Below are 22,982 nucleotides of genomic sequence, written 5' to 3' on the forward strand. Positions count from 1 at the left end.
GCTACAGATTGCTTTTGCAGCTCTGTCATTAGACAGCTATGGTCATAGCAAGGATCCCTGAGATCAGTCAAAGTGGTCTCCCTGCGTGGCAGCGATCCACCTCACTGTTAAGTAAAATAGCCAGCAAAGGGGTTCTTCTCCCTGCTGGTTGTAGAATTAACAGAGCCTACAGTCTATGAATTATCCCCTTCTAACCCTGAATGTGACAGGAAGGGGTTAATTTCCTTATTTATTTTTCATTAAAAAAATTACTGAAATAAATACAAAATTTATTAAAAAATATAAAAATAAATGAAAAGTGAAATAAAGAAAAAAAAAATAGAAACGTTTTAGCTATAGTTACTAGTTTAAGTAATAGTATAGCGGACTATGTACATACACATATTCCTCCCATCCCATTTATTAGTTTTAGCGATAGTAGTGGACTTTGTGTGTGTAAAATATAAAAACATGCACACAATTTATTCCTGTTTGCTTTCTTTAAAAAAAATGTAAGAATTTAGAAATATTTTGTCTTGAAACTTTTGTAACAGAAAATAAATAAAAAATATCTGCCATCTAATGGCACAAAAGAAAGCTCTAAGGTGTTCCGTAAAAAGTTCTATCAAATACATATAGGTTGGCTAAAAAATTAGTTAGGTATTGGCCTGGTAAGGAAGGGTGGTAAACACTCAGGTAAAGAAGTAGTTAACCATCCCACTGCCCATGCTATGCAGCTATCTGTTGAACGATGTACTTAAAGGGCATCTGTCATCAGATTTGTACCTATGAAGTTGGCTGATTGTGTTGGTCCAATATTTATGCAAATGAGCCTCTAGGAGAGACGGAGCGTTGCCATTACTCCTAGAGCCTCAGCTCTCTGAACTGCTGCTCCCGCTACACTTTGATTGACAGGGCCAGGCAGTGAAAACGTCATAAGAACTGCTCCTTAATGGAGAAAAAAAAGTGTTACCCTGTTTTATATTTTCCCCATTGAAGTGAATGAAGAAAAAAAAAAACATTTAAAATACTAGAATACAGCATGATGAAGTTGAAGAAAAGCACTTAAAATGCATAGTACGGTACATATTTAACCTGTGCTAACAGCCTCCAATAATTCTCTGATATGAAGATAATGAAGTATTTTACATGGCAACTACTGAATCATGAGAGGAATTTTTGTTTATGCTGCACGGTGAACATTGTAAGTTTAAAGTGCAAAGAACAATGGTGAAAACTAGAATAGATTTTTTTAAATTATTATTACTCCCCCCCACCAACACACACAAATATGTTAATCCATATGTTATAGAGCCCAAATCGTCCAACCCTAGCCAGAATATCAATGCTTTTATGTTCCAGCATTAAATGTTTTAAAACATCTTGGAATAAAATGTTAAAGGTGTATTGCACAATGTTAGTGCTGGGAGGTCAGGGCGGAAGCTGCCGATGCGTGGAACTCGCTTGTCTGAATGGGGCCTAATTCTGGTGCCAGATACTCTGAAACAAGCTGATTGGCAGGGATGTGGGTTGTCAAACCCCCACCAATCTGATATTGAAGGCTTATCCTAAGGATAGGCCATCAGTTTATAAGTCCTGGAATAGTCCTTTGTTTGTCCTTTCTAAGTTTCCTCTTTTTCATGATTCAATCCTGGATTTAACCTGTTGGCATCAAATGCCATACATTTACGGCACTTAAATGGGTATACCTTAAAGGGGTACTCCAGTTATAAAAACTGGATTGGTGGGGGTCCTACCACGGGGATTCCCATCACTCGCAAGAATGGGGGCCCAGAATCCTGTGGATCCCCCCTGAAATGGACGGAGCAGCTGGTCAGAAATGCAGGCCACCACTCCATTCATTTTTATGGAAGAGCTGGAGGCAAATATCTCCAGCGCTCCCATACAAATTATTGTGAATCTGAAGTCAATTTTTTTTAAATGTGTGAGAATTTACAGTTCAAGAAGGATTCCAAGTGGAAAAGAAATATATCTGACTGTGTTAGCTAGTAATTATGTTTCACCCGCGGCTGGCATGGTTGTTTTAGTAACAATTCTGGAGGACCTATTCTTATTACTATACCATACTGTACCATCCCTCCATTATTTCTTTTAGAATTTATGAATGAATTGCCAGCAGTCTATAATTGGTCCAATTGGGTTATTCAGGTGGACCATTCATAACTTATTCACTCCTCGATATTGAATTTGTAACACCAAGAAGGACAAGCCATGCGGTTATGTAAGGAAGTAGCAGGTAGAGATGGCCTTGCGGTTCACCCGGCGGTCGTTTCGCGGCAAACTTTGCGTGTTCGCGATTCGCCGAACATGCGCACATATAGAGATATTCGCGCCCGCCATATTCTTTTACATTGTGAAGAACTTTGACCCATGACACATCCATCAGGTGGTACAGGACAGCCAATTGAGACATTTCAGCACATGGACACATACCCCTTACCTTATAAATAAACCTGATCTGGCCGCCATTTTACATTCAGTTTTTTGCCAGTGTAGGGAGAGGTTGCTGTGTGGAGCAGGGACAGGCTGTTAGGGACACCCAACGCTAGCTAATAGTGCCACAAAAGTCCTTTTAAGGACTGGTATAGGTGTGATACACAGAGGGGTGCGATATACTTATAATGAGTTAAAAACACATAGATCTATATAGTGATCACCTGGAAGTCAGGGGCCTAGGGGCTAGGGGCTTACTAGGGCCATTTTTATATAGGGTAAGGTTCCGGACGGGGTCGCTCTTATCAGGGCGGGTGGTCTGTGGTTAGTCTATCAGAGCCAGAATAGCACCCCCCTGTAGGGAAATATCAGGCAGGGCTGGCGCCACCCATAAGCAGACTAGGCAACCGCGTAGAGCGCACTCTGCCTGGGGGCGCCGGCTGCCGCCTTCACCCCGCCCACTACTTGTCATCCATCTGACATCATCTCCTTCTGTTCCTGTAATTGCCGGCCAGATGCGCTCCGATGATTGCGAGCATGAGTTTGTTCACTTCGGGCAGAAAGAGCGGCACGCAGCTGACACACAGCTACGAGACCCTGGTGTATTTAAATCTCATTTAGGCTTTCTTTCAGAAAAGTTTCTCCTGGGATTCAAACTCACAACCTTTCACATCAAAGGCAAGGCATTTACCCTCACAGCTATGAAAGCTGTATTACCAGTTGCTTTAAAAAAATATATAAATAAATAAATAAATATAAGACTTCTACTGTAGGTAACTTTGATACCTAGTATACATCCATACACATGTCAGCTGCCCCAACACACCCAGCTCTGCTACATCCATACACAGTGGACTGGGGCAGCTGTCATGTGTATGGATGTACACTAAGTATCAAAGTTATCTACAGTAGAAGTCTTATATATATATATTTTATTTAAGTAACTGTCTATACAGCTCTCATAGCTGTGAGGGTAAATGCCTTGCCTTTGATGTGAAAGGTTGTGAGTTTGAATCCCAGGAGAAATTTTTCTGAAAGTGTTTTTTTTTTTTTTTTTTTAAATACCGGACTGCTACTTAATTTTTTTAAAGTAGCTGGCTACACTGCTTTCATAGCTGTGTGGGTAAATGCCTTGCCTCTGATGTGAAAGGTTGTGAGTTCGAGTCCCAGGAGAAATTTTTCTGAAAGTGTTTTTTTTTTTTTTTTAAATACCGGACTGTTACTTTACTGCCACGGGGGCGGGGGGGGGGGGGGGGTTGGGGGCTATTGGCGCCATGATACTAGCACATGGAGGGGGGAGGAGAGAGGCACTTGATACTGGCACATTAGGGGGCAGGGGGAGAGGATGGCACTATGATATTAGCACATGGGGGGGCAAAAAATGGACATGAATCATGAGGGGCAGAAATGTGAAATGATGGGGGGGCAAGAAATGGACATGAATCATGAGGGGCAGAAATGTGAAATGATGGGGGGGGGGGCAAAATGTAGATTTGCTTCTGTTGACAAAAATCCTTGCACTGGCCCTGACTTCGGGCACGCAATCCCTCGAGACCAGTGACCTCCAGAGGTGGGTCTCGCGGGATCACGCGCCAAAGACACATGATCTTGGCAAGAGCCAAGGCAATGTGGACCTGGAGCACAGTGAGGAGCAGAACCTGGTGAGCACCCCTGGCAACCGCACTCTGACAACCTGCACTAGGGTGTCAGAGGCTGCAGGACAGTGACTGGCAGCAGGGTGGCACACACTTGTGTACAGGGGTCAGGGCACACCTGCTGCTTGACTAGGGGCCATAGATTCTGACTGGCACAGAGTGCCCAGCAGTGGCACATGGAGCCTAATAGGTGGCACAGACTGTCTAAAGGGCTATGAATGGTACAGGGTGCAGGACAGTGCCAGACTGGGAGAGGGCACAAGGCAGCATACTGTTTTATGTTGCCCTGGTGGCACAGGATTTCAGACAGTGGCTGAATGGTGCCTGGCAGTGAATAGGTGGCACTGCTCGTGTTTGGTGTGCCAACCTGCTGAACAGCGCAGAGTGATTGGCATCACTGGGATGGTACTAGGTGGCAGACAATGGCTGGATATTATATATACATGACCATAGTCAGACTGGCACAGGGTACGCGACCATAGTCAGACTGGCACAGGGTACATGACCATAGACTGGCACAGGGTACACGACCATAGTTAAATGTTGCATGCAATAGGTGGCTGAAAAGGGGGGGGGGAAGGGGCGGGAAAATGGGGGGTGTGTGGTCAATGGGCGGAGTCAAGGGGGCAGTAAAATTAGCTTTTGCCTAGGGTGGCAAAAATCCTTGCACCAGCCCTAATATCAGGGACAGTTCTTTGCCCACCCTGTCCTTCAATACCACATCATTGTCTAGCCCAGGGATAGATGGTGTTTGCTTTCCCTCCAGGATTCATGGATGTGCACTGGAACCCCCCGGATTGTGGTAGGACATATGGTTTCTGATTTGATGCCGCTGAGCACCTGATTTAGTGCTGCCGAGCTCTTGTTATTGCCTACCACATCTATGCTTTTTGCTTAAATTTATGTAATGACCGGCGTCATGCAAAGGGAGGGAAGTGGGAAGGCCCTGTCCAAGGGAGAGGGAAAGGTGGTGACCCCTGACTCACCTTGCGGCTGGCACCTGACTGCCCTGACGTCCCTAGACAGGTTCCTCACCCGTACGCCTATCACGTGCCTAAACCCTGGCTTTCCCTAAGATGAGCCCTGTGTAGTGAACGGAGCGGTGGGATCACTAGTTCGCACCACTGACACTAAAGGAAAACACCAAGGAGAGGACAGACATTACAGACAAAACATATAATCCCAGGTGGGCGACAACAGCAGACCACCAAGGCCCACAGGGATCCGGAGGGTAACACTCTGGAACAACAACCAGGGAACACAGTTACACAGCTCCAGTAGGTCAGTATAGAAGTCCAGGCAGGAAGCTCTATATCTGGCAACCAGAGAAGTGTGAGAGGGGAATATAAGGAGGTTGGGAGTGCTGGACAAGAAACAGCTGAGGAGAAGGAGCTACGGATCCCTGAGTGAGCCAAAAAGGGTTGCAAGGCAAACCCAGAAAGCTACCATAAAGAAACAGCACTATGTTTCTACATAGAGCGCACAGCCACCCGCTGCGACTTCCTGACCACGGGTATAACGGAGTCAGGCGTGGCTCTTGACACCCTCGTGACAGTACCCCCCTCTCTACGAGGGGCCTCCGGACACTCAGGACTAGGTCTCTCAGGATGAGAGGCATGAAAAGCCCGAACTAACCTGTTGGCGTTTACCTCAGACGCTGGAACCCACATTCTTTCCTCGGGACCATAACCCCTCCAATGCACCAGATATTGAAGAGAGCGGCGGACCCAACGAGAATCAACAATTTTGGATATTTGAAACTCTAGATTACCATCCACAACAACAGGAGGGGGTGGCAGCGGTGACGGTTCTAGAGGTGGAACATATTTCTTGAGTAACGACTTATGGAAGACGTTATGGATTTTAAAAGTCTGAGGTAGCTCCAGGCGAAAAGCCACGGTGTTAATGATGGCTACTATTTTGTAAGGGCCAATGAACCTAGGACCCAGTTTCCAAGAGGGAACCTTTAATTTAATATTCCTAGTAGACAACCACACATAGTCATTCACTCCTAGGTCCGGACCTGGCGACCGTCTCTTATCAGCCATGCATTTATATTTACCTCCCATATTTTTCAAGTTAGCTTGCACCTTCTGCCATACCGATAAAAGAGATGATGAAAACCGTTCCTCTTCGGGAACCCCAGAAGACCCCCCCTCTTTGAAAGTACAGAATTGGGGATGAAAACCATATGCACCAAGAAATGGTGACATGCCAGTAGATTCCTGACGGCGATTATTTATGGCAAACTCGGGTAACGGTAAATATGATGACCACACCTCTTGGTTTTCAGACACAAAACATCTTAGATATGTCTCAAGGTTTTGGTTGGTATGCTCAGTCTGTCCATTTGACTGAGGATGGAAAGCTGAGGAAAAGGACAAGTGTACCGCCAAACGGGAACAAAAAGCTTTCCAAAACTTAGAAATAAACTGGGTTCCCCGATCCGAAACAACATCGGAAGGGACCCCGTGAAGCTTCACGATTTCACTGATGAATACCTGAGCAAGAGTCTTAGCATTAGGTAGTGCGGGTAACGCAATGAAGTGTACCATTTTGCTAAACCTGTCCACTACTACCAAGATAACTGTTTTACCCGCAGACAAAGGTAAGTCAGTGATAAAATCCATTGACAGATGTGTCCATGGTCTATTGGGAATGACAAGTGGCAATAAAGACCCTGCAGGACGTGTATGAGAGACTTTCGCGCGCACAAGTATAGCAGAAAGACACAAAATCTATTACATCCTGACTCAACCTTGGCCACCAAAAACGACAAGACAATAGCTCCAAGGTTGCTTTACTACCCGGGTGCCCAGCAAGTGCCGATTTATGATGTTCCTTTAATAATTCGAGACGCAGGTTCAACGGTACAAACAATTTCTCTGAGGGGCAAGAGACCGGGGTGTCCCCCTGGGCCTCTAACACCTTCCCCTCCAGAACAGAGTGTACCGCAGAGACAACCACTCCTCTTTGTAGAATGGGTACCGGATCACTCACATTACCCCCTCCAGGGAAACAACGAGATAGTGCATCTGCCTTGGTATTTTTTGCCCCAGGACGATAGGTAATAACAAAGTTAAACCTGGTAAAAAATAGCGACCACCTAGCTTGTCTAGGGGTGAGACGCTTAGCTGATTCGAGGTACAGAAGGTTTTTGTGGTCCGTAATCACAGTGACGGGGTGGATTGCCCCCTCTAAAAAGTGACGCCATTCTTCAAACGCTAGTTTAATAGCTAATAGTTCCCTATTGCCAATATTATAGTTCTTCTCTGCTGCAGATAGTTTTTTTTAGAAAAGAACGCACAAGGACGCCATTTGCCAGGAGACAGACCCTGAGACAGCACAGCCCCCACTCCCACCTCTGACGCATCTACTTCAACAATAAAAGGCTGGGAGACATCAGGTTGGATTAGTACAGGTGCCGAGGTAAACCTCTCTTTTAGAGAGGAAAAAGCAATTTTAGCGGCGTCAGACCATTTAGAAAAATCAGTCCCCTTCCTAGTCATGTCAGTAAGGGGTTTTACAATCACCGAATAATTTTTAATGAATTTTCTATAGAAATTAGAGAAGCCCAAGAACCGTTGCAGTGCTTTGAGGTTCTCAGGAAGATCCCAATCTAAAATTGCCTGGACCTTCCTAGGATCCATACGGAAACCTGAAGCAGATAATAAATAACCTAGGAACTGTATTTCCTGAACGGCGAAGACACACTTTTCAATTTTAGCATATAAATTATTCGTCCGTAGGACCTGCAGTACCTGTCTGACATGCACCTCATGTGTTTTCAGATCAGACAAATAAATTAAAATATCATCTAGGTATATCACCACAAACCTGCCGATAAGATGACTAAAAATGTCATTAACGAAATGTTGGAAGACAGCAGGAGCATTGGTCAGACAGAAAGGCATGACTAGATTTTCATAATGCCCCTCAGGGGTGTTAAAAGCTGTCTTCCACTCATCCCCTTCCTTAATACGAATCAGATTGTAGGCCCCCCTAAGATCAAGTTTGGAGAACCACCTAGCACCCGCAATCTGATTAAACAGGTCAGGAATGAGAGGAAGAGGGTATGGGTCTCGGATGGTTATCCGGTTTAGTTCGCGGAAATCTAGGCAAGGACGCAGGCCCCCATCTTTCTTTTTAACAAAGAAAAACCCTGCAGCCACGGGTGAAGAAGAGGGTCTGATGTGTCCCTTAGCCAAGCTCTCGGAGATATAATCTTTCATGGCTTGTCTCTCCGGACCCGAAAGATTATATAACCTGGTCTTGGGTAATTTTGCACCAGGAATCAGGTTAACCGGGCAATCATAAGGACGGTGAGGTGGTAACATCTGACAACCCTTTTTTAGAAAAAACGTCCTCAAAGTCCGAAATAAATGTAGGTAGGGTAGCTATGGAGGCGACTAAGCAATTGCTATTTAAGCAATTTTCTCTGCAATGCTCACTCCACTCCAATATCTCCCTGGCCTGCCAATCCACCACTGGATTGTGCGCTACCAACCAGGGAAGACCCAACACCACCGGAGTGGGATGCCCCTCCAGAACATAACATGAAAGCAACTCGTTATGGTGGTCCCCTACCCGAAGGTGTAAGTTATGGACAATGTGAGTGAGGTTTCTCTGAGACAGAGGAGCAGAATCAACAGCGAATATGGGAATAGGTCTCTGTAGCGTACAGAGAGACAAACCCATAGTGTGGGCAAAATGGGCATCTATCAAATTTACTCCTGCTCCACTGTCTAGAAAAAAAGAAATAGTCTCCATCTTAACGCCAAAAACAACAACCGCTGGCAACACAAATTGCGATGTTCGTATGGAGGAAACGTATACCCCCCAGCTGACATCCTCCACACAGCCTGGGGTTAGTAGTTTTCCGACGTTTTTTTTGTTTTTGAGGAAGGAAGGACAGACATTAATAAAATGACCCCTCTCCCCACAGAAAAAACAAACCCCACGCCTACGGCGAGCCTCAGGAGGACGGACAATACAGACAAAACATATAATCCCAGGTGGGCAACAACAGCAGACCACCAAGGCCCACAGGGATCCGGAGGGTAACACTCTGGAACAACAACCAGGGAACACAGTTACACAGCTCCAGTAGGTCAGTATAGAAGTCCAGGCAGGAAGCTCTATATCTGGCAACCAGAGAAGTGTGAGAGGGGAATATAAGGAGGTTGGGAGTGCTGGACAAGAAACAGCTGAGAAGAAGGAGCTACGGATCCCTAAATGAGCCAAAAAGGGTTGCAAGGCAAACCCAGAAAGCTACCATAAAGAAACAGCACTATGTTTCTACATAGAGCGCGCAGCCACCCGCTGCGACTTCCTGACCCCGGGTATAACGGAGTCAGGCGTGGCTCTTGACACCCTCGTGACAATTTAATAATTACATTTATTTTCATTTTAAAGGATATCTTTTCCATTCACACGTCCGCAAAATGGGTCCGCATCTGTTCCGCAATTTTTCGGATCCGGTGCAGACCCATTCATTTTCAATGGGGCTGGAATGTGCTGTTTGCATCTGCATTTGCGGATCCGCACTTCCGCATCCGTGCTTCCGTTTCCGCAAAAAAATAGAACATGTACTATTCTTGTCCTCAATTGCAGACAAGATTAGGCATTTTCTATTATAGTGCCGGCAATGGGCGGTCCGCAAATTGCGGAATGCACATTGCCGGTGTCCGTGTTTTGCGGATCCGCAAAACACTTACGGAAATGTGAATGGACCTTCATAGTAACATTATTAAAAGTTACGTTTTATCTTTATATATATTCTAATGGATTGCCTTCCTTGTACAATGTTATAGTATACTTTCTATGTTAGAAAGTATATTATAGTGCATTTGTATTGTGCGGCAGTTGTGTGCGGTACTGCTGCGATACTGCAGGTATATAGAGGGACAAGCGTTATTGGAACAAATAATTTCTACTGGTGTGATATACCAGTCGCCCCCCAAAAAACTGATTGAGGCGGGGTGTTATATACCAATATACTTTCTTTATAGTGAATTTGGGTACTGTATAGTGCATTTGCGCTTGCACGTACTGCGAAAATTATATTGCCGATATTTTGCATTTAAAAAATGTATGAATGGAGATCGCAAATTCGAATAATACATCTGGTATGTCATTGTCCATGTTGTGGGACTATTTAAATGCCAGACAAATATGAGCTGAAGGTTTTTCAGATTCGCCTGCCATTAAAATGAATGGGACCTGCCGCAAACTTGCGATTCGCGAACATTTGATCACGTTCGCGAACCGTCCCGGCAGATGTTCGTCCATCACTAGTAGCAAGTGTCGCAGATCAAGCACCTAGCGACCAATCTGTGGCATGTGGGGGGCATAAAAGCCAAACTGAAAGCAAAGTTTTTAGCCACATGAAATCTCCAAAATTGGATCAAGTGGTTTGGAATGATTGTGCCATGCTTCCAGTTCTTTAATGTTCCAGTTATTGCAACGTGTTGCAAACTGAGAGGGACAGAATCCTTGACATAAGAGACCTTGGTTTATCACTCCAGCAGATGTGCCTAAGCTGAGAAGAAATATTATCACTATTCAAGGTTGTGTCCCTAGCTGGTTGGGAGAACAACTATGAACTGGAATGACAGCAAAAGGTGCAAACAGGCGAACCCCTGCATGGGTGGATCATCTGATTACCAGAATTGCACATATTGATCCATTCTGTACTGCAAGTGAAATTGGATATCCCAAGTCTAGGGCAGCAAACATTGTTTACGCAAGCAATCGGAAGGTATTTGCACAACAGCTATTAGCCAGACATCCAGATAGATACACCAGTCCTAATACAAATACGTTGGAGTAATTTATTCAATTATATATAAATTTGGTGCACCTTGGGATGAAATCTACACCAACTTGGAGCTGGTGTAGATTTCAGTAGACCATACCTCCTCCAACCCATGAACCACCTACTTTTTATACAAGTGGTGCGGATGGTGCAAATCGTGCAAAATATTGCTTCATCCAACTATGTACCCCCTTCAATAGGTTCCCATGGTCCTTGATCATCATAGTCAATTTATTTCAGGTTATTGTCCTGATTTATTTGTGGACATAGTTGGCTTTGCCAGATATTTTGTGCCTACTGTCTACAGAACTTAGATATTAGCCCAGTACTGACTATAACCATTCTAAAATATGTCCTTTAGAACACGAAAGAAAAATTTATATGATGCTTCAATATTTTACAAGAAACAAACTGCTCTATAACTTGTGCAATTCTGAGTCAGCACCCCTGAAGATCATCTGTAGTAAAACATTACAGGAATCATTAGACACCAATTATTACTGTATGCATTGTGCAGCCATAGCATCTGTAAAGTAATTGATGTTCGTCAATTGAGCACATAAGGAAAAGATTCTTGTCCTAGACTTTTTTAGTGATTTTAACCAATCTTCTGGATAGGTAATTAGTATCTGATTCCCCCCGGTCAATCAGCTGTTTGAGAAGGCAGCGGTGCTCACAGTAGGATAGGTCATCAGTAAAAAAAACTCTCAGAAAGCCCCTTTAAATTCTGATAGCCATACTGTAGATGGAGCATTCATGGGCAAAATGGTTAATTCCAGTATTTAAGTCAACAAATCATGTTCTCCTAGATTTAGCTTGTCAATATTTCACAATAACAGTGTGCCTCAGATCCATTCCTTTTCATCCTCTATCCCGTTTTTATACTTTTTAATAATAAGTCAATATTAGATAATATCATCGGAAATAGATGATTGTGATTCATTCTGAAAAGAGATGCTCCAAGTATTGGGCAAATAGAAGAAAGTTTCTAGCTTTAGCTTTGAAAACTACTCAACAGCTTTTCATCTGAGAATTTTTACAAAGTGATATGGCTTCCTAAATGTTTAACTTTGATCAGTAATGGTTAAAGGCTCTCTATGATATATTTTGCAATATGATGAACCTCACCACTACAGATGAACAAAGTTTTGAAAAATTCAATTTGGCTGCTTCTCCGAATTTCACAACGAATGTTGCTTTGTAACAAAATAATAATAATAATAGTAATACAATGGTCCCTCAGGTTACAATATTAATTGGTTTCAGGATGACCATTGTATGTTGAAACCATTGTAACTTGAGTGATCCGTTCCAAAGCCCCAAAATGTCATCCAAAATAAAAGAAAATTAAGATTTAAGAAAAATAAGCAGATAACTAAGACAGATGAAACAAGTCCTTAGATATAACAGTTAGAAATAGCTGCTAACTAGCAAAAAACCCAGCTATTTTACTAGAGAAGTGGCCTTGATTGGTTTGATCTGAGTCTAAGATATTGTATGTTGAGGCTGGTTTTAACTTACGAAAAGACCATTGTATGTTGAAAATATTGTATCCTGAGGCCATTGTAACTTGATGGATCACTGGGTACTCATCTTACCCATTTGAATGTGAAGAGGCCACCACAGCCAATTTTTCCTGAAATTCGGATCGAAGTCCACTTTGGATACTTTGATTCGCTCAACACCACTCACCACTTATATGTCTTTTATAATCAAAATAGAATCACCTCAACATGGATAATGTCTTGTATACAGGTAATGTTAATTTTTAATATAATCTCTTCAGATTTAACAGTTTGTAAAAAGATTTAAAAAAAGAGAACATTATAATCTAATATTCACTATAAAAAATAAAATGGACACTTGTTCTTCAAAATGTAAACTTAGACTGAAAATTCACATTTAGAATGGCCAAACTGGTTAAAAACTAAACATGGGTCCTAGAAAGGTTTTCAGTTTTAATTGGCTTGACTAGTGGAATTACACTTTTTATGTATAGAACACCGGTCTGGTCTCCATTTCCTGTCCCTCATTCAACAGGCAGAAAATAGCTGAAGATTCCTGCTCAGCCAACAAATAGCTGAGGTAGGTAACCTGCAGCTTCCATGAATTGGCTGAGCAGGTATTTCCTGACAACCTTTTTGGAGTCAGGTCCATTCATCGGAATTGTATGCATCTAATCTTCCTTTCAATATCACATAATAAGCAACAAATGGATTCTGATCTATGCAGAAAATTAGGGGGGGGGGGGGTATATCCAGGATGGCACACACCAATTTATAATTCTGGTTCAACTCAACTGATCAGTGCACATGAATATGAAAGCTAAGCCAACTAGGAGTTGAGGGAGGTTTCAATCATGGATATTTTTAACAAAAGTGGTGTGTGTGATGGAGAAGGGGCAAAAGTTGCAAATTTGTGTGTAAAACGAGACTTGTGCAAAAACTCTGGTGTTGGAGGTATAATAAAATCTTCCCCTAGGTGGACAGTTGGACCAAACTTTCAGCATTCACTTTAATATTTCTGGATGTTTACTCTGTAGTTGACTGCTTGGTATAGATGTCGGCCTTCCTATTTTCAGAAATGTTGAGGCAAGATATTGGTTAGCAGTCTGATTCTCCTTGTAAAATATGCTTACACCTGTTTAGATTTAATTATCAGATAAGTGGTTAGCTTCACCATGGCCATACTATGTATGGTATAGGTCTGAATAAGGGAGTTTCAGGAGAGTTGTGCACCTCATTGAAACAATGAAGACTAGATGTCAATTTATTTGTGTTTATATTTTTATTTTTGTTCTATTTTTTTATTTTTTATTATTTGTGTAGCTTTCTAACATTCATTATGTTATTTTGTGTGTTACATTCTCTAAGGCTGCTCTAGATGTCTGTGATCACTACATATCCGTAGGGATTTACTCAATTTTAACTGGTCTGTCTCAAGAGAGGAAACAGACATAAATCTGCATCTCCACAGGTGTGGAATGATTTTTCGAGGGCAGTTACAAGGATACAGAATCCTTTTCAGAAAGGATATATTTCTTGCTTGATAAATATATCAAACATAATAATTACTGGTAATCCATTTCATAGGGGAAATAATATTAAAGGTTTTTTTTTTTTCATCAAGACAAGCCCCTACAAAAATTGAAGCCAATCAAACTTATTGCCAACCATGTAATACATGGGCAATCCAAATCCAGCAGGGCGTGAGGCAATCATTCTGAGCATCTCTCTGCTTTGGTTGTCCCATGAAGACAACCATTTTCCATATGTCCTATTAGGGTACATGGACACCACAGAGCCCTCTTCCTCTATTAGCCGAAAGTAAGAGCCACTTCTAGAAAATGCAGTTCCTTTAGATACTCCTTTTATATTTACAAGTTTTACAAGTCTCCTTGAATGTCAAGTAGCCTCGTCTAACCCCCAAATTAATATATCCATGCTTTCAGCCATTAACAAATTTTACATTGGAGTTTCTTAACTTAAAGAGGACCTTTCACTAGTTTAAAAAAGAAAAACTAACTATATCAGTGGGCAGAGCGGCGCCCAGGGGTACCCCTGCACTTATTAGTATGTCTGGGCGCCGCTCCGTTCGCCCGGTATAGGCTCCGGTGTCTCAGCTCCCTCTGTTGTACTGGGCGGAGTTTTTGTATTAGGGTTGTCCCTTGCTGCAGCGCTGGCCAATCGTAGCCTGGGACTCCCAGGCTATGAGCTGTGTGCTACGATTGGCCAGCGCTGCAGCAAAGGACAACCCTAATACAAAAACTCTGCCCAGTACAACAGAGGGAGCTGCACACACCGGAGCCTATACCGGGCGAACGGAGCGGCGCCCAGACATACTAGTAAGTGCAGGGGGACCCCTGGGCGCCGCTCTGCCCACTGATATAGTTAGTTTTTAGTTTTTAAACTAGTGAAAAGTCCTCTTTAAAGTTAAAAATTATAGTAACGGGTTATTTAATATTTGACACAAATTTGACACATTAGACACTTCCATTAGCTGCAAGCAGTGACCAAGTGTTCTCTATGAGGTCTTCAAGTGACATAGCCAGAGTTTCTGCCCTATCTCCAAAACCAGCATACCTCAAATGGGTTGTGCAGTGTAAAAATATTGATGACTTATTCTTGGGATAGGTCATAAATATCAGATCTATGGGGGTCTGGCACCAGCAGATTGAAGTGGTAGAGGCGCTTGTGTGATCGCTGCTTCCACTTCAAAATCACTGTGCGCCATCTCATTTGCAGTGGCCACACAGTGTAATTACAGCTACTCATCTAATTCACTTGAATGGGATGAGTGCTTGTAATTACACTGCACCACCTTTATAAGCAAGACGATGCACAGGTAATTTGGAAGTGGAAGCAGTGCTTGCATAAGCAATTCTACCCTTTTTAAACAGCTGATTATTGGGGTTGCTGATAGTCAAAAACCCGCAGAAATTATATCCAATATCTTTGCACTGCACAACCCATTTAATTTCCAGATATGTTTATTGTCCTAGAGATCTGAAAGATAACCAAGCAATGTGGAAAATAAAATATCCTTTACCTGACATCTTTAAATATTTTTACTATTCAGTTTTTTAAGACAAGTTCCTTGAAGTCTTTCTGAAAGATGAAGCTGTTGAGATGAAACTACATTTGCGCTTTCAATAGTTAAATAGAATAAAATTGTAGATAAAGATTAGAAGTTAGTTGGAAATTTTATAATTTCGCATGGCACAACATAGCTGTTGGAACGATGTATGGGTCTAGACAATTTCTAAATGTTTTCAAATCAATCTGCTGTTTGAAATGTGTCCAAATGTTCTGCCATGCCACTTATTTCTACTCCAGTTTGCTTTGTCCAATTCAATGTGCTTTAGCACATTCTTCTATTACCCGGGCCATCAAAAATATCCGTAGTAACTAATTATGAGAGAATTATTTGTTATTGTATTAGCTACATTCAAAACCGGGGGGGGGGGGGGAATAAACAAGCAGACGACTAGAACAATCTTGCAGGTCGGCATAGTTGTTGATTTAGGTATTCAAGTCAGATTTAATGGAACACCACTACACTATTAAAAAAAGGGTATCATGATGAACATGTAAATTTAATAGAGCCTTGAAATATACTGACCTGCAAATCAACCTCACCCATTACAAATGTAGTACACATTAATAATAATTAAGTATGACTTATCCTAATAAATAATTACACAAGATTAATGTATTTGTCATGTCGAACCAATGATGTATATTACAGAATGTCATCTAGGTCCCACGCATTGCTTCTCCCTATCACCATTGTAGGGAGTTAGGGGAATGGTTGTCTACAGACATCTTATCCTCATGGATGCTGTAGACATGGAAAACATCCAAAGAGATCTATGTACAGTTGTTTACATAACAAATTCACACATTTAATAGTGTTGAGCGCGAATATTCGCATCACGAATTTTAATCGCGAATATCTGTGGTCCTTTAGCCGGAAGCTCATGATTAAAGAAGTAAGAAGAGACCGGCAGCTACGTGATCAAGAGGAGAAGGTGAGTTAATTATTTTTAAATTTTTTAACCCTCAATTGACCACCTACTAAGCATTCTGTATTAAAGAATACTATTATTTTCCCTTATAACCATGTTATAAGGGAAAATAATACAGTGAATAGACTGTCACCTAGCAACCGTGCGTGAAAATCGCACCGCATCCCCACTTGATTGCGGATGCTTGCGATTTTCACTCAGCCCCATTCACTTCTATGGGGCCTGCGTTGCGTCAAAAACACACAATATAGAGCATGCTGTGATTTTCACGCAACGCATAAGTGATGCATGAAAATCACCGCTCATGTGCACAGCCCCATAGAAATGAATGGGTCGGTATTCAGTGCGGGTGCAATGTGTTCACCTCACGGATTGCACCCGCGCGGAAATCTCGCCCGTGTGAATTCAACTTAGATCTGAGTTCCTAATGGTTGTATTGCTAGAATTGACAAATATAACGAATATAGCACTATATTCTCAATCTTCGTTATATTCCAGCAATACAACCATTAGGAACCCAGCTCTAAGTTGAATTCGCAATGCGATTAATATAACCTGTATTAATCGCATTGCGATTACAACTTAGTCAAATTTGTGACACTGCAGCTTCAGAATGAATCTAAGATGGATGCTGTCCTTGCTTTTTGATAGGAGGTGGGAGGGTCTGGGAGAGAGGGTAATCTGATTGGCTGGAATGTGTCTTCTGACTGTGAGGTACAGGGTCAAAGTTTGCTCAATGATGATGTATAGGGGGCGGACCGAACATCCCATATGTTCGCCCGCCGCGGCGAACGTGAACAAGCTATGTTCACCGGGAACTGTTTGCCGGCGAATAGTTCGGGACATCTCTACTCATCACTAACATTTAATAATAATACAAATGTATGACCCAGCATTACTTTAAGGCTACTTTCACACTTGCGGCAGGACGGATCCGACAGGCTGTTCACCATGTCGGATCCGTCCTGCGGCTATTTCGCCGTGCCGCTGGACCGCCGCTCCGACCCCATTGACTATAATGGGGACGGGGCGGAGCTCCGGCGCAGCACGGCGGTGCACGGTGAAAGGCCGCTGGACTAAAATTACTGCATGTCAGGCTTTTTAGTCCGGCGGCTTTCACCGTGCACCGCCGTGCTGCGCCGGAGCTCCACCCCCGTCCCCATTATAGTCAATGGGGACAGAGCGGCGGTCCGGTGGCACGGCGAAATAGCCGCAGGATGGATCCGACATGGTGAACAGCCTGTCGGATCCGTCCTGCCGCAAGTGTGAAAGTAGCCTAAGCAATATATAATCACAGTTCAAATTAATATGTTAATCAACATTAACAAATTGGGGGCAATTTGTCAAGCCCTACACTCCAGAATTCTAGCTTCAAAGTCCCAAAAATAAGACTTTGTGATTTTTTTTTACTTATTTGAGCAACAAATTTGATATATTTAGCATTTTTGCACCACTCACACAAGTTTTGAAAAGTGGATAGTTTAGATAAATTTTGTTGCAACACAGATTCCTGCAAAGCTGACATTAAAAAAAAAATCCCCTCATGTTAAAGGGTTTCTGTCACCCCGCAAAACTCATTTTTTTTTTTTTGGGATAGTTAGATTCCTCATATTGCGATATAGCAGAATATAATGCTCTTACTTACTTTCATGCGGCCGATTCTTTATAAAACGAACTTTTATAATATGTAAATGAGGGCTCTACCAGCAAGTAGGGCGTCTACTTGCTGGTAGCTGCTACAGAAATCCGCCCCCTCGCCGTGTTGATTGACAGGGCCAGCCGGGATCTCCTCCTCCGGCCGGCCCTGTCAGTAATTCAAAAATCGCGCGCCTCGCGTCATTCGGCGCAGGCGCTCTGAGATGAGGAGGCTCGTATCCTCAGCACTCCCTCAGTGCGCCTGCGCCGATGACATCACCGAAAGAGAAGACGTCATCGGCGCAGGCGCACTGAGGGAGTGCTGAGGAGACGAGCCTCCTCATCTCAGAGCGCCTGCGCCTAATGACGCGAGGCGCGCGATTTTTGAATTACTGACAGGGCCGGCCGGAGGAGGAGATCACGGCTGGCCCTGTCAATCAACACGGCGAGGGGGCGGATCATTCACAATCCCTAATACATCAAGCAAGAGAAGTAGATAAAATGTAGAGTAGCTACAATTTCAATAAACTTTAGAAATGTTATAGGGACATGTGAAAGGTCTTGCTTGGTGGGTCCAAAAACGAAGACGCTTACTATAGCTAAAGCAAGAGGACATTAGAGCCCAGATGATCGCATCTTTTCCCGCCAGCTGTAGAAGGGCTGGAAACATGATCTTAGACTTTTTATTGACCGCATCTTCAGCAAGCTCTAGACAGTGACAGGCTGACATATCAAAAGTTTGAAAGTGCAGTTACTCTTTAAAAGGGTTCTCCAGGAATTAAGGAAATGAAAATACTTAAATATTACTTTATTAGAAATATATAATCCCAAATACCTTTCATTAATTATAATAGCTAGTTTTGCCTGGGAAGCAATCATCAGGGGAAATAAAATGGCCGCCATCCGATTAGTACACACAAAACCTGTCCTAACCACACAGCAGAACAAGTTACTTCAGAACACTGAGCTAAAGAGCTGCCTCGGCTTCCTCTCTGCTGCACTTGTCAGGGATTATGATCCTGAATATAGATGAGCGAATTGAATCCACCAAAATGGAATTAGATCCGAATTTCAGGATAAATTCGATTCGCCTCAAAGCCGAATTTCCAAGTGCTTTGTGAAATAGTCTAAGAACAAAAAATATCATATTTGCCTCCTCCATTTGCTCGCGACGGGCCATCCACCGTCATCTTAATTGAAGATCTCTGCCGAAATCCTGTGCGCAGTGACGTATGACGCCACCACGTCGCCCCGCGTGATGACGTCATCTCATAGCATCTTCAAACAACATGGCGGTGGCCAGCCCGTAGCGAGCAAATGGAGGCGGTAAGTTTGATTTTAATTCGATTTTTTTAAATTTATCTTAATTTTGCACTGTTTTACATTCAGATACTGCGATCATGTATGAACGCAGCATCTGAGGAGTACAATGATGGGGAGCAGTGCTTTCACAGCTTCCTGTCATTGCCCCCACAAGTTACAAAAAATGTGCTTCGTGACAAAGTAATTCGTCATGAAGCAATTTTTTGGTAAAATTTGGCAAAGTAGCTGAATCACATTTTCTAAAACTTTGCTCATCTCTAATCCTGAATACAGTTTAATATGATCTTCAGCTGAATCTCTGTAGGAATGGAGTTCATGAGGAGACATGAAGTACACAGAGGAGGTGGGGATGTGACGAATAAGCAGCAGCACTTGGTTTCAGTCTCCATTACCACATCCCCACATTATCACAATCTGTTCTTTCTATCCTCTCAGAAACATAGAAACATAGAATGTGTCGGCATCATGTTCATCATGTTTCCTCATGATTTCCATTCCTACAGAGAGTCTGCTGAAGGTTTTATCAGCTTTATTAATGATCATAATCCCTGACAAGCAGAGCAGAGAGGAGGATGATGCATCTCTTTAGCTCAGTGCTCTGAAGTAACTTGTCCTGCTATTTGATTAGGACAGGATTTGTGTATACTAATAGGACAAAGGCCATTTTATTCCTCCTAATGATTGCTCCATAGACAAAACGTATTTGGGAATATATTTATAATAAAGTAATATTAAAGTATTATTTTTTTTTTTTTTATTCCCGCAGAACTGCTTTAAGGAATTATATTTAGGCTCTGTTCAGGATCCATGACAGGTGTCTTTCAACTGCTCTTTATATTCCTTTAAAAAGTCATTTTATTTCTTCCAATATTAAACTATTTTTACCACTATCTATTCAAACATATTCTTTTAACCTTTTCATTCTTTTAAAGTTTGTATGACCTCCTTCACACACACTGCAGTTTCATGCATTTATTTTTTTTTTAAAGCATTTTAGACAAACTGGAAAAGCAAACAATAAATAAAAAAAGAATGATCCTAGCTTCACTTTCTGTCTTTCTTGCACACGTACCATATTCATATAAGCAATTTTGTTGCGAATATAGTCGTATGTTTTCATAGAGAGATAGGAAATGTTCCATAATTATAGTAATATATGTAAAATTCCTAACTGTAGATTATACACACAAGGGGAGAAATGTAGCAAATCTGCTATGCCAGTTTTGTGGTGTAAAAATGTCATAAGTGAAGGCCACATGTGATATTTAGTGCATATTTTTGTGTCAAATTTTGTGACATTTGGTGATCCTCACCACTTTTAGAAGTGAAGTGAAAAGTAGGGCAGGATTACAGATTAGAACACCTTTAAGTCTCATTGATGATGTGCGACTTTCTAAAAAGTTGAACCTCCATGCCAGGCAAACCTCTAGTGTACATTGAACCACATTGCACTTATACCAAATATATTATTACTGTGCGCCAATTCATAAATTTGGCACAATCTCACAAAGTAAATAAAGGCTTAAAGTTAACATCCAAACCACTGCAAATGATAAGTTCACCAATGTCTGCCTACTGAAATTTGCCAAATTTCACTTAAAGCACATTTTATAGATTGTGTATGAATGAGATTTTACTAAATTTGAATTTCACAAATGTAATGTTTGGCCACTGTGGCTTTCAAAATGTTCAAAACAAACTTTTCTGGTCCCTAAACCATGATACTATAACTAGAGTTGAGCGGACACCTGGATGTTCGGGTTCGACGGGTTTGGCCGAATTTCACAAAAAAGTTCGAGTTTGGGACCTGAACTTGACCCCGAACCCCATTGAAATTAATGGGGACCCAAACTTTTGAGCACTACAATGGCTCTAACAATGTCATGGAAAGGGCTAGAGGGGTGCAAATGGCATCAGAATGTAATTAAGAGCATGGCAAGTGCTCTGCAAACAAATGTGGATAAGGAAATGACTTTAAATAACATAAAATATGTAAAAATAAAAAATAATACTCTTGATTTAGTAGGACGAGGTCCATATGGAGTAGGCTGTTGAGGAGGCGGTGGATGTGGCGGTGTAGGTGGAAGCAGTGGTGGAGAAGGAGGAGGTAGCCTACCCTGCTTTTTGGTTTTAAATTTATTTTAATTTTTTTAAATTAGGGTACACCCCAAAACATTGGGAAATATAACCTGTGATAACCCCATCCATTCGTGCTCAACAGACGTTCAGACAATACACTGGCTGCAGGGCAGGCCAGCACCTCCAAGGCGTAACGGGCAAGCTCAGGCCATGTGCCCAATTTGGAGACCCAGAAGTTGAAGGGGGAAGACCCGTCATTCAGTACGTGTAGACGTGTGCACACATACTGATCCAGCATGTTGGTGAAATGCTGCCTCCTGCTAAGACTTTCCATATCAGCTGGTGGTGCTGTTTGTTGTGGCGTGCTGACAAAGCTTTTCCACATTTCGGAAATGCTAACCCTGCCTTCTGAGGTGCTGGCGGTGCCCCAGCTGCGTTGGGCGACTTCCTCCTCCTCCTCCTCTGCCTTCGCCTTGTGCTTCCACTGTGCCCCCGCTGTCAGGTGGGAATGCCACCAGCAGCGCGTCTACCAGCGTGCGCTTGTACTCGTGCATCTTACGATCACGTTCCAGTGAGGGAATTAAGGACGGTAGGTTGTCCTTGTAACGGGGATCCAGCAGCGTGGCCACCCAGTAATCAGCACAAGTTAGAATGTGGGCAACTCGGTGGTCGTTGCGGAGACACTGCAGCATGTAATCGCTCATGTGTGCCAGGCTGCCCAGAGGCCATGAAAAGCTGTCCTCTATGGGAGGTGTATTGTCTGTGTCCTCTGTATCCCCCCCAGCCATGCACCAGTGATGGCCATGAGCTGGTCTGGGTGCCACCCTGCTATGAAAATTGTTCCTACTTCTCCATCTCCTCCTCCTCCTCCTCCTCCACCTCGTCATCCTCCAGAACTGTGCCCTGGCTGGACATTGTGTACCTGGCGTTTGTGGGTGCAGGAACCCACCCTCGGTGCCACTTGTGAATGAAAGGCCGTAAACCCTATGAAATGATCCCTCTTCCTCCACCTCCTCCTGTGCCACATCCTCTTCCATCATCGCCAGCAGTGTTTTTTCAAGGAGGCATAGAAGTGGGATAGTAACGCTCAGAACGGTGTTATCGGCACTGGTCATATTGGTTGAGTACTCAAAACAGCGCAACAAGGAACACAGGTCTCGCATGGAGGCCCAGGCATTGGTGGTGAAGTGGTTCCGCAGAGTGCTGTTCGATGCTGCAGCTGAAATTCCACTATCGCCTGCTGCTGCTTGCACAGTCTGGCCAGCATGTGCAAAGTGGAGTTCCACCTTGTGGGCACGTCGCATATGAGGCGGTGAGCGGGAAGGCCAAAGTTACGCTGCAACGCTGACAGACGAGCAGCAGCAGGGTGAGAACGCAGAAAGCGCGCACAGACGGCCCGCACTTTATGCAGCAGCTCTGACATATCGGGGTAATTTTTAAGGAATCACTGCACCATCAAATTCAGCACATGTGCCAGGCAAGGGATGTGCGTCAAACCGGCTAGTCCCAGAGC

This window comes from Bufo bufo, chromosome 5 (assembly GCF_905171765.1).
Source record: "Bufo bufo chromosome 5, aBufBuf1.1, whole genome shotgun sequence".
In the NCBI taxonomy this organism is placed as follows: domain Eukaryota; kingdom Metazoa; phylum Chordata; class Amphibia; order Anura; family Bufonidae; genus Bufo; species Bufo bufo.